The sequence below is a fragment of the Carassius gibelio genome, chromosome A1 (assembly GCF_023724105.1).
Source record: "Carassius gibelio isolate Cgi1373 ecotype wild population from Czech Republic chromosome A1, carGib1.2-hapl.c, whole genome shotgun sequence".
NCBI lineage: Eukaryota > Metazoa > Chordata > Actinopteri > Cypriniformes > Cyprinidae > Carassius > Carassius gibelio.
This window is the reverse complement of record NC_068371.1, coordinates 19,604,118-19,619,578: the sequence shown is the minus strand read 5'-3', so window position 1 is coordinate 19,619,578 and position 15,461 is coordinate 19,604,118. Positions and strand designations below refer to the sequence as shown.

The 15,461-nt window shown below is 36.4% G+C and overlaps 1 protein-coding gene across 2 annotated transcripts in view; it reads right to left on the bottom strand.

Annotated features, from left to right (window-relative positions):
- The window catches only part of LOC128015742 (mitogen-activated protein kinase kinase kinase kinase 4), a 395,708-nt gene that overhangs the window by 43,403 nt on the left and 336,844 nt on the right, over positions 1-15,461 (bottom strand). The window lies entirely within an intron of this gene.

The following is a 15,461-nucleotide window of genomic DNA, read 5'->3' as shown; positions in this document are numbered from 1 at the left end:
GTACATGCATGAAAATTGGCACACACATGTAACACACCAATACCTACAAAAAAGACTCTTGGACCAAAATTCTAAACCCAACAGGAAGTCGGTTATTTTTAATTTCATGAGAACATTTTGTGTCATTTTTGTCATTTCCATGCGTTGTATTTTAACGAACTCCTCCTAGAGATTTATTCAGATCAACACCAAATTTGGTATGCCTTAATCTAAAGGCCTTTGTGATGCTAAATTGCGAAGATTTTGAGTTTTCGTTAATGGGCGTGTCCGTGGCGGCCTGGCGAATTTCATTGATTCGCCATGAAAAATGAAGTTGCTATAACTCAGACATACAATGTCCAATGTGCCCAATACTTCACATGTTTAATAAGACTCCTGGCCTGAACATATTTACATGCCCATATTCAGTTTTAGTCATAGCGCCACCTATTGGCAACAGGAAGTGTCATATTTTACGCTTTGACGAACTACTCCTATTAATTTTTTGACATCAGTGTCTTTTTTGTGGTCAGTCTAATCTAAAGGCCTGTGCGATGTTAACTTGTGAAGATCTTGAGTTTTCGTTAAAAGGCGTGTCCACGGCACCATGGCGAAGTTCAAAGTCTTGCCATGTGAATAAAAGATGTTATAACTCAGGCATAAAATGTCCGATCTTCCCCAAACTTCACATGTGTGATAAGAGTCCTGACCTGAACAGATCTGAAGGCCAATATTCCACCGGGTGTGGCAGAATGGCTCGATAGCGCCACCTATACACTTTCAACGGAGTGTGCCTCGAGCTATGTTTCACGTACATGTACAAAAATCGGTACACACATGTAACACACCAATACCTACAAAAAAGTCTCTTGGTACGAAATCCGAATCCCAACAGGAAGTCGGTTATTTTGAATTTTCCCTGCAAAATTGGTGTTGTTTTTGCCATTTTCAGGGGTTGTACTTTAACGAACTCCTCCTAGAGATTTATTCAGATCAACACCAAACTTCGTCAGTGTAATCTATAGCCATTTGCAATGTTAAATTGCGAAGGACTTGAGGTTTCGTTAAAAGGCGTGTCCATGGCGGCCTGACAAATTTCGATGTTTCGCCATGAAAAAGGAAGTTGCTGTAACTCAGACATACAATGTCCAATCTGCCCCAAACTTCACATGTTGGATGAGACTCTTGACCTGAACAGATCTACTTGCCCATATTCAGTTATAGTCATAGCGCCACCTATTGGCAACAGGAAGTGATATATTTTACACTGTGACAGACTCTTTCTAGAAATTTTATGACATCAATGTCTTTTTTGTGGTCAGTCTAATCTAAATACCTGTGTGATGTTTAGTTGTGAAGATCTTGAGTTTTTGTTAAAAGGCGTGTCCATGGTGCCGTGACGAAGTTCGATGTCTCGCAATGGGAATAAAAGATGTTATAACTCAGGCATAAAATGTCCGATCTCGATAAAACTTCACATGTGTGATAAGGGTCCTGGCCTGAACAGATCTTAAGGCCAATATTCCATCGGGTGTGGCAAAATGGCTCGATAGCGCCACCTATACACTTTCAACGGAGTGCGTATTCACTTTCAACGGAGTGCGTCTCTAGCTATGTTTCATGAACATGTACAAAAATCGGTACACACATGTAACACACCAATATCTACGAAAAAGTCTGTTCGTACGAAATCCGAATCCCAACAGGAAGTCAGTTATTTAGAATTTTCTCTGCAAAATTGGCGTTGTTTTTGCCATTTTCAGGGGTTGTACTTTAACAAACTCCTCCTAGAGATGTATTCAGATCAACACCAAACTTGGTCAGTTAAATCTTAAGGCCTTTGAGATGTTAAATGGTGAAGGTCTTGAGGTTTCGTTAAAGGGTGTGTCCATGGCGGCCTGACAAATTTCGATGTTTCGCCATGAAAAAGAAAGTTGCTGTAACTCAGACATTGTTAAAGGACGTGTCCATGGCACCATGACAAATTTTGATGTCTCGTCACAGCAAGAGAAATTGTTGTAACTCAGGCATAATTTGTTCGATCTTCCCCAAACTTCACATGTGTGATAAGAGTCCTGCCCTGAACATATCTGAAGGCCAATATTCCATTATAATGATAGCACCAACTGCTGGCAACAGGAGGATTGGCACAAATAAATGACATTGACATATTTCATTCACTTATTTTTAAGACTTTAAATGCATATTTCTTACCGTTCAACTTTTTACTAAAGCCACACGATGGCGGTGAGCCCGGGTGCGAGGGCCCGTTCATCGCTGCTTGCAGCTTTAATTAGGGCCCGAGCACCGATGGTGTGAGGACCCTCTTGGAATTGCTCCGTTTATTAGGGCCCGAGCACCGATGGTGTGAGGACCCTCTTGGAATTGCTCTGTTTATTATTATTATTATTATTATTATTATTATTCTTCTCCATAATGAATCGCATTTTTGAGGGCCTAAACATACTCAAAAAGTCATGAAACTTTGCATACACCTCAGAACCGGCGAAAATGTACATATGATATGGGTTTCAGAAGTGGGTGTGGCAAAATGGCTCAACAGCGCCACCTATACACGTTCAACGGTGTGCGCCTCGAGCTACGTTTCATGTACATGTATGAAAATTGGTATACACATGTAACTCTCCAATACCTACAAAAAAGACTCTTGGACCAAAATTCTAAACCCAACAGGAAGTCGGTTATTTTTAATTTTATGAGCAAATTTTGTGTCATTTTTGTCATTTCCATGCGTTGTATTTTAACGAACTCCTCCTAGAGATTTATTCAGATAAAGACCAAATTTGGTATGCCTCATCTAAAGGCCTTTGCGATGTTAAATTGCGAAGATTTTGAGTTTTCGTTAATGGGCGTGTCCGTGGCGGCCTGGCGAATTTCGATGATTCGCCATTAAAAATTAAGTTGCTATAACTCAGACATACAATGTCCAATCTGCCTCAAACTTCACATGGTTGATAAGACTCTGGAACTGAACAGATTGACATGCCCATATTCAGTTATAGTCATAGCGCCACCTATTGGCAACAGGAAGTGACATGTTTTACACTGCGATGAACTACTCCTAGAAATTTTATGACATCAATGTATTTTTTGTGGTCAGTCTAATATAAAGGCCTGTGTGATGTTTAGTTGTGAAGATCTTGAGTTTTCATTAAAAGGCGTGTCCATGGCGCCGTCACGAAGTTCGATGTCTCGCCATAGGAATAGAAGATGTTATAACTCAGGCATAAAATGTCCGATCTTCCCCAAACTGCACATGTGTGATAAGAGTACTGACCTGCCCACATCTGGAGGCCAATATTCCATTGGGTGTGGCAAAATGGCTCGATAGCGCCACCTATACACTTTCAATGGAGTGCGCCTCGAGCTACATGTCACGTACATGTACAAAAATCGGTATACACATGTAACACACCAATACCTACAAAAAAGTCTCTTGGCACGAAATCCGAATCCCAACAGGAAGTCGGTTATTTAGAATTTTCTCTGCAAAATTGGCGTTGTTTTTGCCATTTTCAGGGGTTGTACTTTAACAAACTCCTCCTAGAGATTTATTCAGATCAACACCAAACCTGGTCAGTGTAATCTTAAGCCCTTTGCGATGTTAAATTGCGAAGATATTTAGATTTCGTTAAAGGGCGTGTCCATAGCGGCCTGACAAATTTCGATGTTTCGCCATGAAAAAGGAAGTTGCTGTAACTCAGATATACAATGTCCAATCTGCCCCAAACTTCACATGTTAGATAAAACTTCTGCCCTTAACAGATCTACATGCCCACATTCAGTTATAGTCATAGCGCCACCTATTGGCAACAGGAAGTGACATGTTTTACGCTGCGAAAAACTACTCCTATAATTTTTTTGAGATTAACATACATTTTGTGGTCAGTCTAATCTAAAGGCCTGTGCAATGTTAACTTTTGGAGATCTTGAGTTTTTGTTAAAGGGCGTTTCCATGGCGCCATGACAAAATTTGATGTCTTGCCACAGCAAGAGAAGTTGTTGTAACTTAAGCATAAAATGTTCAATCTTCCCCAAACTTCACATGTTTGATAAGAGTCCTGGCCTGAACACATCTGAAGGCCAATATTCCATTATAATGATAGCGCCACCTGCTGGCAACGGTAAGATTGGCACATATATGGGATATACTTTGATATATTCCACTTATATTTAGGACATTAAATGCATATTTCTCAACGTTCACCTTATTACTAAAGCCACACGATGGCGGTGAGCCCGGGTGCGAGGGCCCGTTCATCGCTGCTTGCAGCTTTAATTTTTTTTTTTCTTTATTCTTCTAATTTTTTTCCAAGGTTTCGAGGGCTTTTGGGGTCCTTAACATGCTCAAAAACTCTTGAAAATTGCCACACACCTTGGAACCTGCGGCCATTAGAGCCGGGCAGAGTCTGATACACGGGCGTGGCACAGGGGCTCTACAGCGCCCCCTGTAGTACTGAGGGCCATATATCATGCATACTTGCACGTATACATATGAAACTTGGTACACATATATAACTCATCAAACCAAACAACTTTCACACTGCATGTCATAAGCTCCGCCCAACAGGAAGTTGGCTATTTAGGGTTTTATGAAAAACACATGCTCTGGAATTTGATATACTCCTCTGAGGAACTCCACCCGTTCAACACAAAACTCGGTGAACACGATCTCAAGACATTGGGGATGCTAAATTGCGAAGAGATTTTTGATATCTCGAACGGTTTGCCCGTGGCGAGGCGTTGAAATTATGGCGAGAAATGAGAAACAGGAAATGTATAATAACATCCACATACATTTGCTGAATTTGATCAAACTTAATTGGTTTGTTCGTTGTATGATACCGATCGTATATATGTGACTATTAGGAGTCAAAGTTATAGCGCCACCAACTGGCAGCAGGAAGTGTGTCATTTTCAAAATGCTTTGAATTCAGCATCTTATTTTTACTCGATTTGCTTCAAACTTCATCAGAATGATGTTAAAACACAGCCGATATAAATCTGCTGGGGGGATATTGATATCTAAAAATATTGTTGCCGTGGCAACATGTCAAACTGGAATACTTCTCAGGTGATTTTGAGGCATATAACATGCTTAGAATTTCATCAAACTCAGAACACATATAAGTATTAGTGACAGCTAGACACTGGCAAAAGTTCATACGAGGGCGTGGAAGAGGCACTCTATAGCGCCACCTTTTGTCAAAAGTGAGGGGGTTAGTTTTAGCTACAGACACCAAACTCAGTAGAAAAAATGTTCTTATCAAGACGGACAACTTTCTAATTCACAGTCATCAGCTACGACCAACAGGAAGTCGGCTATTTTGATTTGAATGTGGATTGTTTTTTACATTTAGCTGTGAATTAATGCATACTGCTCAGAGGAGAGTAACACTATACACACCAAACTTGGTCTACATGTTGAAAAAACATTGAGGAACTTAAATTGTGAATGGGTTTTGGATAGCTTGGATGGTTTTGTCGTGGTGATTTTTTTAAATGACAATAAAGATGGAATTATTAATTTTCCTGCATTTTTAAATTCCAAACACTTCAAAACCTTTTTTCATACAGAAAAAAAGTTATTCTGAGTAAATATGCATAGTTTCATGACTTTACAACACTGTATGGATAACAGAAAATTAAAAAACTGTCAGACATCTCATATCACTCTGTCCCTCTGTTTGACTGTGTGTGCTTAGACTTCCATTGTCTGAGAGAAATAGCGCCCCTACAGGTTCAGTTACCGGACTAAAAAAGGGAGGAGACTGTCTTTTGGTTTCGATTTTAAATCGGTTAAAATACAAATAAATACTTGGATTTAATTCACAATGACAAGCTAAACCAACATATATGATTATTATCAGGTCAGGGCTCATTAATAATTGATGTGTGGTCAGTGATACGTGAGAAACATGAGAGATGAATCACCGCTCTGAGCAAGAGCGTGTGGAATGACGAGCTCAGAAAAAACGAGATTATTCTTGTTTTATAGCTATTAAAAATAAAGTATTGCAGCGATATCACACAATTCACCAATTAGAGCACACCAAGAGCTAAATTAAGATGTTTTTGAACTGTCTGTGTGAAAATGAAATATTTGCGGCTGCCTATCTGAAATCACTGCCTCCGATCAGCGCGCACAGTGTCACAAGTTCAAAACTAACGAATTTAACGAACTTGTTTAAGAGCTTTTTAAAATAAATTATTGCCATAAATGCACACAATACATCCATTATAACACAACACGAGCTAAATACAGGTGTTTGTGACCCGTTTATGTGTGCAAGACTATTTGAAAGCGCGACTGGCCGAATAACATATATCTCTCCAGCTGCAGGATTCTGCCTTGCGTCGTAAGAACGAACACATCACGGACAAGATTATTTCAAAATACATAATAGCTTGGCTAATATAAACGAAAACAGCCACGTGAACATAAACTGTTGAGAAATAAATCTGAAGTGGATCTACTGGATTTTAATATTAAGTGACTGCATTTACCTGCTTCTGTCTTCAATTTTAATCTATATAAAAAATTAAACTCATTAATCTTGGCTGCTTTTTTAATGTGTGTACGTATTTATTTATTATTTTGCTCTAACAAGACGTAATCTATATTTAATTAAATCAGTTACATTTGATTTTACATTTGATTTGTCCATTTCTGCATCTAAACGCCTAAAAACCTAAGAAATGCTCTAGTATATATTGTTAGCAATTTCTTTATCGTCCAATTTATCTGGTGTACACGCTTTTATTTTCATAATAAACTTGTTTGTTAGATTATACACAGTTATAGTGGTCTATAATAAATATTGACAGGTTTTATTCAAGCTGTTTAGAATGATTGCCATAGGCTTATGTTTTAAAATGTAAATCCCCCCCAAAAAAATAATAATAATAATTTAAATAAATAAAAAACATCGGAAAAGAATAACTTGTACTTTTTTATACATTTTGTATAGTTTCATAGTTTATGCATTATAATTATAAAAACAAAAAAATTTAGCCACTCACATAGAAATATCTTAGGCCTTATCCTTTTCTGACAGTTTTAGGGATTTTTAAAAATCCTAAAAAACCTTATTTGTGCTGCAAATAATAATTTCAAACTAATTTGATACTGACCTCTGACATCCTGTGACATGATATTTATTTGAATTTACATAATCTCATGGATGTAACAGTAAATCTGTTCAGCTCACAGATCAAGACTAAGCTGTAATGCAAGCAGAACTTTCACAAATGCTTGTAGGTTTAATAAAATCATTACAAAACACTTACAAATCATTTAAGGGATTTGATAACACTGTAAAATAATGTCTAATTTGTTAACATTAGCAAATGCATTGGTAACACTTTATAATAACTTTACTATATCTTTAAAATTTTTCATTCCAACTCTTCATAATTTTTTATATACGTAGAAGTCATCATTTGAAGGAAGCACAGTAAGTTTCATAGCTTTATCATTTTCAAGAGCCAGCATAAAATTAAAACTATCATAACATATAAATCAAGCTTGCAATTCTTAGTACCAATAATGGCCACCAGATGGAGCTATAGGATTACTTTTAAATAATTATTGTAGAAACAAGTATGATTTAAATCATTTATAGAAATCTTTCAAAGAAAAATAATATGAATTTTATGTATTTTACTGATAAAATGACCCTCACTTAATTAGAATAACAAGCTGAAGTATTGTGAACTGTATATTAAGAATAATTCTTTATAGGCTTTATGGACAGATACGTTTTGAGTGACTCTTGAAGGATCAGCACCACATCCTCTTTTCCCACTGTTTAAAGAATGTATCTTACAGAACAGGTGCGGATGAATTTTGAATAGCTTGAATGGTTTTGTCGTGGTGATTTTTTGAAATAACAGTAAAAAAGTAACCAGTAAATGTCTTTTATTTTTTTTAAGTGCAGCTTCTAAACACTTCAAAAAAATGTACACATAGAAAACAAGTCATTCTGAGGAAATATGCATAGTTTCATGACTATACAACACTATATGGATGATAGAAAATTAAAAAACTATCATACATCTGATGTCACTCTGTCCCTCTGTCACTGTGGGTAATGTGTGTGTGTGTGTGTGTGTGTGTGTGTGTGTGTGTGTGTGTGTTAAGTGAATTAGGTGTGAAACTATCAGGGAGCATTTAGTCTCCAGCGCCAACATTTTACAGAACTGCCACTTTCCTGGAGTCTCAGAATTACAATGTGTCAGGTTCTGAGAGATCTAAGATTCCAAAAAATTATTTAATTAGAATACCATGAAGTATTGTGAAATACTATATATTAAGACTTTATATATAGGCTTTATGAACCGATTAGAGGGACTCGTGAAGGACCAGCACCACCTCCTCTTGTCTGATGGTATGAGGAATATATCTTCCAGAATCCGGGATTAAGATTTAGGAGTTCATTTTTATTCCACCTCCTTTCCTGAAAGTCTGTCTTGCAGAATTGACTAAAAATTAATCTTCACATTAATTCCTAATTATTTTGCAATTCTTTTTGTCAGTTTTTCTTGACCTGTTTTTTTCTTCTTCTTTTCTGACCTCATGACCCAGTCAGCATTTTTTGTACAATGGTCAAGTCGTAACTTATCCATTTCTGTATTGCATTTGTGTTTGATATTTCTCATGGGTTTTTTATAATTTTCGACTTTGAGTTAAAACAGTTTGAGTTAAAACTCTTTTTTAGCGCATTTCATCTGTAAAAGAAAACATGCCTAATAATTCTGCACATGAATATAAGGAGTTTTTCTCTTCAAGCTTCCCTGGACTATTGTATAGCACTCATAAATGATTAAATAAAAATTAATGGTAGTTATTAAGATTGATATGGTTTGGAATTGGTAAAATGTGCTTGGAAAAAAATCACAATAAAACAATGTTTTAATGTTTAAGTTTGGAATATTAACTGACATGAATGAATGCTATATAAATATTGTTCATGTTAACATAATGTTTATGAATGAAATCTTATTGTAAAGTGTTACTCAAGTTATATATATATATATATATATATATATATATATATATTGTTCTGTGAATGTGATTTTAAAGTCTAGATGATTCGGATTAACACTTTAACTGCCATATCCTTTAAAACCTTACTGCCAGAGGGATAATGTGAATGCATGTGCCCACTGGGCACAGTTTACCTGATGCCACCGGGGTGGCGATGGCATTGGTGGCTTGAGCCCGCCATCGCTGCTTGCAGCTATATTTATTATTATTATTCTTCTTCTCCAAAATGAATCGCATTTTTGAGGGCCTAACCATGCTCTAAAAGTCATGAAACTTTGCACAAACCTCAGAACTGGCGAAAATTTACGTCTGATATGGGTTTCAGAAGTGGGTGTGGCAAAATGGCTCAACAGCGCCACCTATACACGTTCAACGGTGTGCGCCTCGAGCTACGTTTCATGTACATGTATGAAAATCGGTATACACATGTAACTCTCCAATACCTACAAAAAAGTCTCTTGGAGCAAAATCCGAAACCCAACAGGAAGTCGGTTATTACTAATATTATGAGCAAATTTTGTGTCATTTTTGTCATTTCCATGCGTTGTATTTTAACGAACTCCTCCTAGAGATTCATTCAGATCAACACCAAATTTGGTATGCCTAATCTGAAGGCCTTTGCGATGTTAAATTGCGAAGCTTTTGAGTTTTCGTTAATGGGCGTGTCCGTGGCGGCCTGGCGAATTTCGATGATTCGCCATGAAACAGGAAGTTGCTATAACTCAGACATACAATGACCAATCTGCCCCAAACTTCACATGTTTGATGAGACTCCTGACCTGAACAGATTGACATGCCCATATTCAGTTATAGTCATAGCGCCACCTACTGGCAACAGGAAGTGACATATTTTACACTGCAATGAACTACTCCTAGAAATTTTATGACATCAATGTGTTTTTTGTGTTCAGTCTAATCTAAAGGCCTGTGCGATATTAAGTTGTGAAGATCTTGAGTTTTCTTTAAAGGCGTGTCCATGGCGCCGTCACGAAGTTCGATGTCTCGCCATGGGAATAAAAGATGTTATAACTCAGGGATAAAATGTCCGATCTTCCCCAAACTGCACATGTGTGATAAGAGTCCTGGCCTGAACACATCTGAAGGCTAAAATTCCATCAGGTGTGGCAAAATGGCTCGATAGCGCCACCTATACACTTTCAACAGAGTGCGCCTCGAGCTATGTTTCACGTACATGTACAAAAATCGGTATACACATGTAACACACCAATACCTACAAAAAAGTCTCTTGGTACAAAATCCGAATCCCAACAGGAAGTCGGTTATTTAGAATTTTCTCAGCAAAATTGGCGTTGTTTTTGCCATTTTCAGGGGTTGTACTTTAACGAACTCCTCCTAGAGATTTATTCAGATCAACACCAAACCTGGTCAGTGTAATCTTAAGCCCTTTGCAATGTTAAATTGCGAAGATCTTTAGATTTCGTTAAAGGGCGTGTCCATGGCGGCCTGACAAATTTCGATGTTTCGCCATGAAAAAGGAAGTTGCTGTAACTCAGAAATACAATGTCCAATCTGCCCCAAACTTCACATGTTAGATAAAACTTCTGCCCTTAACAGATCTACATGCCCACATTCAGTTATAGTCATAGCGCCACCTATTGGCAACAGGAAGTGACATGTTTTACGCTGCAACAAACTACTCCTATAATTATTTTGAGATTAACATATATTTTGTGGTCAGTCTAATCTAAAGGCCTGTGCAATGTTAACTTTTGGAGATCTTGAGTTTTTGTTAAAGGGCGTTTCCATGGCGCCATGACAAAATTTGATGTCTTGCCACAGCAAGAGAAGTTGTTGTAACTCAAGCATAAAATGTTCAATCTTCCCCAAACTTCACATGTTTGATAAGAGTCCTGGCCTGAACACCTCTGAAGGCCAATATTCCATTATAATGATAGCGCCACCTGCTGGCAACGGTAAGATTGGCACATATATGGGATATACTTTGATATATTCCACTTATATTTAGGACATTAAATGCATATTTCTCAACGTTCACCTTATTACTAAAGCCACACGATGGCGGTGAGCCCGGGTGCGAGGGCCCGTTCATCGCTGCTTGCAGCTTTAATTTTTTTTTTTCTTTATTCTTCTAATTTTTTTCCAAGGTTTCGAGGGCTTTTGGGGTCCTTAACATGCTCAAAAACTCTTGAAAATTGGCACACACCTTGGAACCTGCGGCCATTAGAGCCGGGCAGAGTCTGATACACGGGCGTGGCACAGGGGCTCTACAGCGCCCCCTGTAGTACTGAGGGCCATATATCATGCATACTTGCACGTATACATATGAAACTTGGTACACATATATAACTCATCAAACCAAACAACTTTCACACTGCATGTCATAAGCTCCGCCCAACATGAAGTTGGCTATTTAGGGTTTTATGAAAAACACATGCTCTGGAATTTGATATACTCCTCTGAGGAACTCCACCCGTTCACCACAAAACTTGGTGAACATGATCTCAAGACATTGGGGATGCTAAATTGCGAAGAGATTTTTGATATCTCGAACGGTTTGCCCGTGGCGAGGCGTTGAAATTATGGCGAGAAATGAGAAACAGGAAATGTCTAATAACATCCACATACATTTCCTGAATTTGATCAAACTTAATTGGTTTGTTTGTTGTATGATACCGATCGTATATATGTGACTATTAGGAGTCAAAGTTATAGCGCCACCAACTGGTAGCAGGAAGTGAATCATTTTCAAAACGCTTTGAATTCAGCATCTTATTTTTACTTGATTTGCTTCAAACTTCATCAGAATAATGTTAAAACACAGCCGATATAAATCTGCTGGGGGGATATTTATATCTAATTTAGTGTTGCCATGGCAATGTGTCAAACTTGAATGTTCTGTTCTGGTGATTTTTGGGCAGATAACAAGCTCAGATTTACATGAAACTCGAAACAGATATCAGTATTAAAGATAGCTAGACCATGGCAAAAGCTTTTAAAATGGCGTGGAAGAGGCACTCTATAGCGCCACCTTTTGTCAAAAGTGGGGAGGTTAGTTTTAGCTACAGACACCAAACATGGTACATAAATTGTTCTTATCAAGACGGACAACTTTCTAATTCACAGTCATAAGCTACAACCAACAGTAAGTCCACTATTTTGATTTGAATATTTTTGTGAAAATTATTTTTTGAATTAATGCATACTCCTCACAGGGGAAGTACACTATACACACCAAACTTTGTCTACATGAAGAAAAAACATTGAGGAACTTAAATTGCGAATGGATTTTGAATAGCTTGAACGGTTTTGTCGTGGTGATTTTTTGAAATAACAGTAAAAAGTAAAACATTAATCATCTTGTATTTTTAAATTGCAGCTTCCAAACTTTTAAAAAAACATTTTTCATTTAGAAAACCAGTGATTCTGAGGAAATATGCATAGTTTCATGACTTTATAGCACTGTATGATTAAAAGAAAATTAAAAAACTGTCAGACATCTGATCTCACTCTGTCACTCTGTGTGAGGAATGTATGTGTGCTGACTGTGTGTGTGTGTGAGTGTGAGTGGGGGAGGGGTGTGAGCTGAGTGGCAGACAGACAGACAGAGAGAGAGAGACTTAAACATCTCTTTAATCACCAGAAAAAAAAAAAAAACTATTTTAAATTGTTAATTTTTGTTGTTGTTGTTGCTAATTGTGCTGTTTTCATTACAGCTTAAGAAATCTCTTAGGCCTTATCCTTTTCTGACAGTTTCAGGGATAAAAAAAAAATTCTAAAAAATACTTGTGCTGCAAATAATAATTTCAAACTCACTTGATACTGACCTCTGACACCCTGTGACATGACATTTATTTGAATTTACATAATCTCATGGATGTAACAGTAAAACTGTTCAGCTCACAGATGAAGACTAAGCTGTGATGCAAGCAGAACTATTTCACAAATGCTAATAGGCCAATGATATCATAACAAAACACTTTTAAATTATTTAAGGATTTGGTAACACTTTAAAATAATGTCTCAATTGTTAACATTAGTAAATCCATTGGTAACACTTCATAATAGCTGCACTCCTTAACTAAGCATTAGTAAATAGTCAGTTCATGCTTTATATAGCCTTCTCCCAAAATTTATATTTTAGTAAGCATTTTAAAAATACAGCTATTATTAAATTGTTCAAGGTTTATATGCACATTTATTTTGAGGAGATTAAAGGCTGTAATCCTCCTAAAAAAAATAAAAAGAATAATAATTATAAAAAATAAACAAACACAGAACTCAGAAATATTTATTTCAAGATGCAATGAAAGAAAACTGTACACTTGAATTTATATATATATACATACATACATACATACATAATACATATATATATATATATATATATATATATATATATATATATATATATATATATACATACATACATACATACATACATATATATATATATATATATATATATATATATACAATTGCATAAGTTTATTTATTAATATTTTTAATCAAGTGTCCAGCTAATAATAATAATAATATGCATTTTATTTAGTTTTAGCTACAGACACCAAACTTGGTACATAAATTGTTCTTATCAGGACGGACAACTTTCTAATTCACAGTCATAAGCTACAACCAACAGGTCCGCTATTTTGATTTTAATATGGATTTTTGGGCATGTTCTTTTGTGATTTAATGCATACTCAGAGGAAAAGTTCACTATACACACCAAACTTTGTCTACATGTTGCAAAAACATTGAGGAACTTAAATTGCGAACGGATTTTGGTTAGCTTGAACGTTTTTTTCGTGCTGATTTTTTGAAATGACAGTAAAAAGGGAATCATTAATTGGCTTGTATTTTTAAATTGCAGCTTCCAAACATTTCAAAGCATTTTTTCATACAGAGATCAAATCATTCTTGAGGAAATATGCATAGTTTCACAACTTTACAACACTGTATGGACAACAGAAAATTAAACAACTGTCAGACTTCTCAACTGACATGATCTCACTCTGGCCACTCTGTCTGTGTCAGGCAAGGTAGGGGGAGAGGGAGAGGGAGGGGGAGTGTGAGGGGGTTGGTGACTGACTGAATTTTTGGTGACTGACAGTGTGTGTGGATTGTAGGGAGGGGAGGGGCTATCTGGCAGAGAGAGAGAGAGAGAGAGAGAGAGAGAGAGAGAGAGAGAGAGACAGAGACCTAATCATCTCTTTAATCATCAGGGGGGAAAAAAACAGTATTTTAAATGTTTATTGTTTTTGTTGTTGCTAATGGTGGTGTTTTTTTTCCCTTTTATTACAGCTTAAGAAATATCTAAGGCCTTATCCTTTTCTGACAGTTTTAGGGATTTAAAAACATCCTAAGAATCCTTATTTGTGCTGCAAATAATAATTTCAAACTCATTTGATACTGACCTATGACATCCTGTGACATGACATGACATTTATCTGAATTTAAGAGTTATGCATCTACATCCGTCTGCATGGACTCTTGTTTGTAGGTGTTCTAAACTTGCTTACTCCTATTATCAATGGCAACGGCATTGGAAAGCCAATACATTATATATAATGTATAAATGATAAAAAGATCCTTAAAAAAGTATGAAAATACAATGATTGAACTTTATAGATGTGCTCAAGAACAAAACATTTATAGCTGTATTTATTAACTGCTTAATAATGCCTATTAAAGGAGTGCTATTATGTTGTTTCACACTTTCAACTTTAGTTAGTCTGTAATGTTGCTGTTTCAGCATAAAAAGTTCTGCAAAGATTCAAAGCTCAAAGTCCAAATAGGAGAAATTGTATTTAACAAAAATCACATTTTAAAAACTACAACAAACAACTTTTTTGGACTACAACAAATATTTTCCAGGATTTGTGATATCACAAATACGGACGAATGGGATGTAAATTGGTTGAGCTGCACTAGAAAAGGCAATGAGTGTGATATATATACATAGTTGACCATGAAGACTGGAAAAGAAAAAAACTCCTTATATTTAGGTGTGAAGAAGTATTAGGCATTTTTCCTTTACTGATAAAATGAGCCAAAAACAAAGGTTTAACTCAGACTGAAAATCTAAAATTATTAGATCCCCATGACAAATATTCAAAATAAGTACAGTAATTGCAGAGTTAAGACATGACCACTGGACAGCAAAATGCTTACTGGGTCACAGGGGTCAGAAAAAAACAAGTGGAGAAGAACAGAAACACATTAACTGGAAAATAATTAAGAATTAAAGTGAAGAATTAGGTGTGACACTATCAGGGAGCATTTAGTCTACAGTACCACCATTTTTCAGAGCTGCAACTTTCCTCGAGTCTCCAGAATTACAAGGTGTCAGGTTCTGAGAGACTTAAAAGATCCCAAAAATGACTTAATTAGAATAGCATGAAGTATTGTGAAATACTATATATTAAGACTT